Genomic DNA, 6973 nt, shown 5'->3' with positions numbered 1-6973 from the left:
AACACGATCCTCCAATTAGTTTTGTTTTGTCAGTAAATAAATAAATGGAATAAACATATGTATGCGCATTTGTTTCTGACTTTATGTACTCGACCAGATATTTTACAGCACTGTAATCTAACTCCGACTGGTTCGGTAGTAGCTAATGTTAGTCCCCAGACCCCAACCCCCACTGTAATGGCAGAGCCGGTGTCCCCTTCGGCCCCCACACCCCCACCGTATAAGGGTAGAATGCCTCGGGTTATAGAGATTGCCCCCTCGGTGGGACTCTATCCTTTGCTTACCGAGATGGTTGTGGCTTGCCCAGGGGCAGACGGACGTCAGGCTACCACTATGCAAGTTTACACCCATGTGCCATTCAATCCAATAGACTTAGCAGCTTTTAAAACACAGGCTGGGGAATTCTCAACAAACCCAAGCAGGTTTATTTCAGTCTTTAAGGGGTGCCTCAGTAGTCACAAGCCAATTGAGACGACTGTAATATCTTCCTAAGAACCTTGTTGTCTGAGGTGGAAAGGGATCAGGTTACAGCTAAGGCAAGGGGAGCGTCAGCGTTCAAGCGAAAAAAAAGAAAGGAATCTATCTGTCAAGTTCCTCTCCAAATAATTGTAAGCAGCTCAGGGCATTTCTGGGTATGGCAGGCTTTTGCAGGATATGGATCCCAGAGTTTGGACTGTGGGCTAAACCCCTGTACAACTGTGTAAAAGAAGCAGATCATGACCCCTTCTATTGGACCCCAGAGGCTGACAGGGCATTTAAAATCCTAAAAAAAAAATTAATAAAAGCCCCAGCTCTGGGCCTGCCAGATCTCTCTAAGCCGTTTCAGTTGTATGTACATGAACAAAGGGGGGTGGCCCTAGGAGTGCTCACACAGCTGTTAGGAGCATGGAAGCGTCCTGTGGCTTATTTTTCTAAGCAATTGAATCAGGTTGCAAAGGGTTGGCCGGCATGTTTACGGGCGGTCGCAGCTACTGCCCTATAGCTTAAGGAAGCAAAGAAGCTAACATTGGGAGGGGTTATGCAAATCTATACTCCCCATATGGTCCGAGCCTTATTGGATGCAAAGGGAGGGCTTTGGCTCACCCAGGCTCGGATTGCTCGGTACCAGGCTAAGCTGTTAGAGAACTCTGAAGTCACCCTACAGCCTTGCCCCTCCCTTAACCCAGCCACTCTCTTGCCAGAAACAAAGGAACAGAAACATGACTGTTTAAAAATCATAAATGTCCAGTACTCCAGCCGTCCGGATTTAAAGAATGTACCTCTCCCAAATGCAAATTATAAGTGGTACACTAATGATAGCAGTACTGTAATAGATGGGCAAAGGAGGGCGGGTTATGCTGTTGTAACCCTCCATGACACTGTGGAAGCTGAAGGTTTGCCTGCGGGGACCTCTGCCCAGCTTGCCGAACTAATAGCCCTGACCCGTGCACTTGAACTGTCAAAAAAAAAGCGGGTCAACATTTTTACTGATTCAAAGTATGCTTTTGGTGTGCTGCATGCTCATGCTGGCCTATGAAAGCAAAGGGGAATGCTGACAGCCCAAGGCTCCCCAGTCAAGTACGGGCCCCAAATCCTCCGGCTCCTAGAAGCTGTACAACTCCCCTCGGAAGTGGCGGTGGTACACTGTAAAGCCCATCAAAGGGAGGATCAAAATGTGGCCAAAGGTAACGCCCGGGCAAATAAAGAGGCTAAGCATGCTGCCACCCTGCCATCCCCTCAGGCTAAGAACGCCCATATGCATGCCCTTATCCCATCAGTAGGGAAGCTTCCAACCCCTCAGTACTCTGGGGAGAAGAAACAGCTAACTGACAAATTCAGTCTCCGGGAAAAGGAGGGATGGCTCCATTCCCCAGAAGGAAAGGTCCTCTTACCAAAGGGCCTAATCCGGCCAGTGCTGCAGAAACTACATCAAACCACTCATGCTGGCAGAAAAACACTTATCCAGCTAATGGGAAAATACTTTATCACTTCCGGACTCCGACCCCTGGCTGCCCAGGTACAAGCGGACTGCTTAGTCTGCCAAAAAAATAACCCCCGACCGGGACATCCTGTGCCACCAGCTGCCCTAGAACCCACTCCGGGCCCCGGACAAGTGTGGCAAATAGACTTTACTAAGTTTCCCCGGACCCAAGGGTTCAAATATCTCCTTGTTATAGTGGATCGGTTCAGCGAACGGCCAGAAGCCTTCCCATGCCGTAACTGCACTGCCAAAACAGTGGCCCTCAAGTTTGTTAAGGAGATCATTCCTCGCTTTAGACTCCCCCTGTAAATAAAATCTGACAATGGGACACACTTCACGTCAAAAATCATTCAAAGCATCTCACATGCCTTACAGATCCCCTGGAAACTCCATACGCCCTGGAGACCGCAAGCCAGTGGGGTAGTGGAGCGGACCAATCAGACCCTTAAACGGCATCTCTCAAAAGTGTACCAAGAAGCCTCACTGCGATGGCCTGATGCTTTGCCCCTCGTCCTACTCCGTATCCGCGTTCTCCCAAAGGGTAAATTAGGGCTCAGTCCCTTTAAAATTGTTTAAAAGGGCATGGCCCATGAATGGCACCCCGGTTCTGTCAGGGGAATGGGAGTTGTGTAATGTTTTTTTGTCACAGTATATGTGTTCCCTGTCTGCTGTTCTCTTGTCTCTTCACAGGTATACCAAGGATTCCCAGCCTCTCCCCTTGGACTCTCCCGTCCACTCCTTACAGCCCGGTGACTCTGTGCTTGTTCGCACCTGGAAAGACGAGCCTCTCCAAAAAAAGTAAAAAGGACCCTATACCATCCTGCTGATCTCCCATACAGCGGCAAAAATCAAGAAACACAAGAACTGAATCCATCACTCTTGTCTGAAGGCAGTACCTGCCCCCTCGTCAGCAGAACAGTGGACCGTCCAACCTGCTGACTCCTCATCTAGTAACAATCTCGGGCTAAAGCTACTGTTTAAAAGGCACAAATAGCGGGCACCTTAATGCTAAAATGGGCCCACCCAGGTACTGGAGACCCTGGGTTAAAAAAACTCTGGTAATAATTAATTGGGTAACATTGTTATTCTCTGTATTGATATTTCCAAATTGTGCATATCGGAAGCATAACTCCTTTGTTTTGCTTGCGCACCATGTTGCTACTTTAACAAACCAGACTGATTGCTGGGTGTGTGCTCCAACTCCACTATCCCCCAAAACGGGAATGCCCCTTGACATGCTGCCCTTGACCCTAGCAAAATTAGCCACCACCAAAAAGCAGAAAAAAACGGACTCACCGTTCTAAAACAAAACCTCTTTACAGCAAGCCACCTATTAGGACCAGAAGTATTCAGTTGCAGTACTCACTAAAAAAGTGTTATGTTTTACCCAAAACCAATCTAATCCCTATAGGCATCCTGTAAAAAAAAGCTCCTGTGTTATTACACAGTGGGCTAATGGGTATTAAATAAAAACCAACAGGGGAGGCCAACAGTGTGGGTGTAATGGTTCCTCCCCTTTTAAAAAAACACTTACAAATAATCTTACCACAAAAAAGGTGGTACAGGCTGAAGCCCATGCCCGAGCCGGAGCACAGGTTGCCTATACTGCCCCAAAAAACAATTGGTTGCAAACCTTGTTTTCAGGCTGGGGTTTGTCGTCTTGGCTTGATGGTTTATTTAGCCTGCTATTAAAACTTCTCTTTCCTGTACTGCTTGTATTACTGGTATTATGCTGTGCGGTATCATGTGTCAGGGCCCTTTTGCAAAAGTTAATAAGTCATTCTCTTCAGGGCTATCACAAAGTGCTTATGCAAAGTCATATTATAAAAAAATAAGTAGCCCAAGTGAGAAAACTCAGAGCCAAGGCTGTTGAGTGTTCTCAAAGGGGGGAGTTGTTGGGAACACTGGGGCATGGCCACTAGGTAACTCGAGGGGATGGAAGACCACAAGTGTCAATGAAGCCCCCTCGCACTAGGCCCCGGTGTCCTTGCCCCCCCCTCCTGCCTGGAGGCACTCGCAGCAGCTCTGTGTGCTAGGCCCAAGTGTCCTTGGCCCCCCCGCCTGGAGGCACACACAGCAGTTATGCTAAAAATCTGCAACAGTATGTTGCAAAGTCAAACTGCCTAAAACTAAGCAAAGCCAAACAAAAAAAATATAAAAAAACAATGCTAAATAAAGCAGCTTTATATATAGTTTAACAAATGATACAGAGAATCAGGGAACTAGCTGGGAACTGAATTAGCTGGCTATATAAATACTTAAAGCAGCTTGCTATTAAATAAATATGCTAAAAAAAAAATGTATAAAAGCCTGTGTAACTTCCTGCTCTGTTGTGCAGGATTTGAGATTTTATTCTCCCTGTACCTTTTTGCAGCTGCAAATAAACTTTTCTGCTTCTCCACCCCGTTGTAATTATTGGGTGTAGCACACCGGGTAACAAACCACTCAAGCTGTTGTTCAGCCTCTCGGCACTGGGTGCCGGCAACACACCTATATTTTGTGGCTGCCAATGACTAACCCTTGCAAGTAGGCCCCAGGATACCCTGAAAAGCATCCTCTCTGGCCACTTTCTTTGAATGCCCAAAGGAGCCTAGTCCCATCTGTCATATCCTGAACCTTCATACAGTGGGATCTATTCACTCGGCAGCATCAAAGATTGAGGGGGGAAAAAAGAAGAAGAAATCCTCTCTAACTTGCTGCTTAATGACAGGGGTGGGTGAACTACACAGGGATTACAGCATTTAAAAAACAACTGACTCTAGAGTTCATGTCATCCCTGGAGAGATCACAGCAGCTGCCTGGAAACAAAATCGCAATAAAAAGATCTTCTTCCTCCCAGAGATCCTGTTCTTAATTATCTATTCATTGCAAAAGAGACGATCTCCAGCTTTTACCCATCCCTGGATGGCCAGGGTGCTGCTACAGCCTCGTTCCAAGAGAACAGTGACATTAAAAAAAGGGAAGAGGTGAGTAAAACATCAAGTGGTGAAAGGAATTGAAGTGATTGTAAATGAGTGAAGGACAAGAGGCAGCATTAAGTTTCTATCCTTTATGGTGGCGGAAAAAGTTTCCTAATGTAAATCAAATAAGACCACTGCGGTATCATCTTCCTGAGTCTGCAGACAGACAGCTCCAGTGCCTCTACTGCTTAGTCAGGAAAATGATATTAACAAAGCTCTGATCAGTTTCATTGCTGCTGCATTTAGAAACCTGTGGCCAGCTGTTAAATTGTCAAGAGTCAGGGCACTCTACTATTGCTTGGGAAAGGCATAAGCAGCAGCCTAGATGAGCACTGAAGTTATTCAGAGGGGAAGAAGACCCATGTGGAGGCTGGGGATAGGGGCATCTGACTACACCTTTCATGTTCTCTCATGCTTACCTCTGTGCCTTCTTTTGGATGGCCCCTTACCTCTAGAAATCACTCCTGGATAGAATAGCAGAAAGAACTCCTCACTACTCATCTCTGGGGAGAGAGAGCTCCTTCTTCCAGCTGCTGGACAGGGGTGGCGGAAGCTTCAAACACATGCTAGCCAAAAGCTGATAGGAAAGATGGAGCCTGCAAGCAGAGTGCAAGGACAGCATCCCACTTAAAAGGCCTGTACCCTGCCTAGCAGTTGGGCTTGGGGAGCTAAATTTCTCCTCAGGGTGTTGCTGTTGGAGCTTGCTGGTGGGGACGCCATTCATGTATTGACTTTGGGCTAATCTAGCCCAAAGGCCCTATTAAATTGTTCAACCTCTAGTTTAGAAGGGAGTCAATGCTTGGCTAACTGGACAGTAGAGCTGATCAACATTTTCTGAAGGAATAGTTTTCCATCCGAAAATGCTGATTCCACATAATCAAAATGTTTCACAGGAACATATTGATTTTGTCCAAATTTTCAATGGGAAATCATTAAAACTGTTTGATTACTTAGTATTATATTATAGTCAAAATGAAATGTTTCAACCTTATTGAAATGAAACATTTTCCTAAGGTGGCGACAAAATATTTTCAGAATATTTCATTTTGCAAAAAATGCTGAGCTTTCAACTATTCATCCCAATTCAGAACTAAATGAAATTTCAAAATCTCAGAATTTCTGACAGGACAGAAATTCTGTTGTTTTTTTTTACCAGACCTACTCTATAGCAAGAGATGCATCACTTTGGGGACGTAGAGGATTTCATAGACAATTACAGGTATAGAAAACCCTCAAAGCAAGCAGAAATGAAATGTATAAAGGTCTTTGCTGAGGCCGGGGGGGGGGGAGTGGTTAGTGTCACGCCAGCTTCTTGTTGAACCATAACACCCTTCCCCTACCCCTCCTCCCCCCCCTTCCTCCCCCAAGATTCATACAGGCGTTTTTCTCCTCCCCAACATGAAAGTCTTAGGCTTCTCCCAAATGAGTTTACAACGAGAAACTCAAAAGCTTGAGATTTTCCAGACCCTTCCCAGCCGCACTCTCTGCTATTTAAAAGGGGTGGAGGCCTAATATCAAAAATGTTTTTTTAAACCCGAAAACATTACATCCAAAATTTAAGTGGGTTCAGATAATGGTAGAGCTCAAGGTCTATTGTCTTTGCAGTCTGTCTGATCAGAATGCACAGTTCAGGGTCTTTAGGTTTTGATGGCTGATTAGAAAAGTCTCCTTCTCAAGTCAAAAGCCTGAGGTTAGGTAGCAATGGCCCCTCCCCTACAGATCTGGTGTCCAGGGGCATCCCTCTCCCAGGCCACAACTGTCCTTAATCATGCTAAGGAAGTGGCATAGCCATGGGTGAAAGGGGGTTAAAGCTAAACAGGAACAAAGCACTCATATTCCAGACTAAGAGAGTTATTCAGGAACAGCTATTGGTCTGTAAATTCACAACTTGCCTTAATCTTAATTAACTTTCAAGTGTAGACAAGCCCTAAAGTATTGGTTAGCAACCTTTTTGGGCTCAGTACCCATTTTTAAACCTTGATGGCCTGTGGCAATGCTGTAAATAGCTCATAAAGCCCTCAAGTGGCCCCAGAACTGCCCTGATCTATTTGAA

This window comes from Lepidochelys kempii, chromosome 1, assembly GCF_965140285.1.
Source record: "Lepidochelys kempii isolate rLepKem1 chromosome 1, rLepKem1.hap1, whole genome shotgun sequence".
NCBI lineage: Eukaryota > Metazoa > Chordata > Testudines > Cheloniidae > Lepidochelys > Lepidochelys kempii.
The sequence above is the reverse complement of the archived record's forward strand: the minus strand, read 5'-3'. Positions refer to the sequence as shown.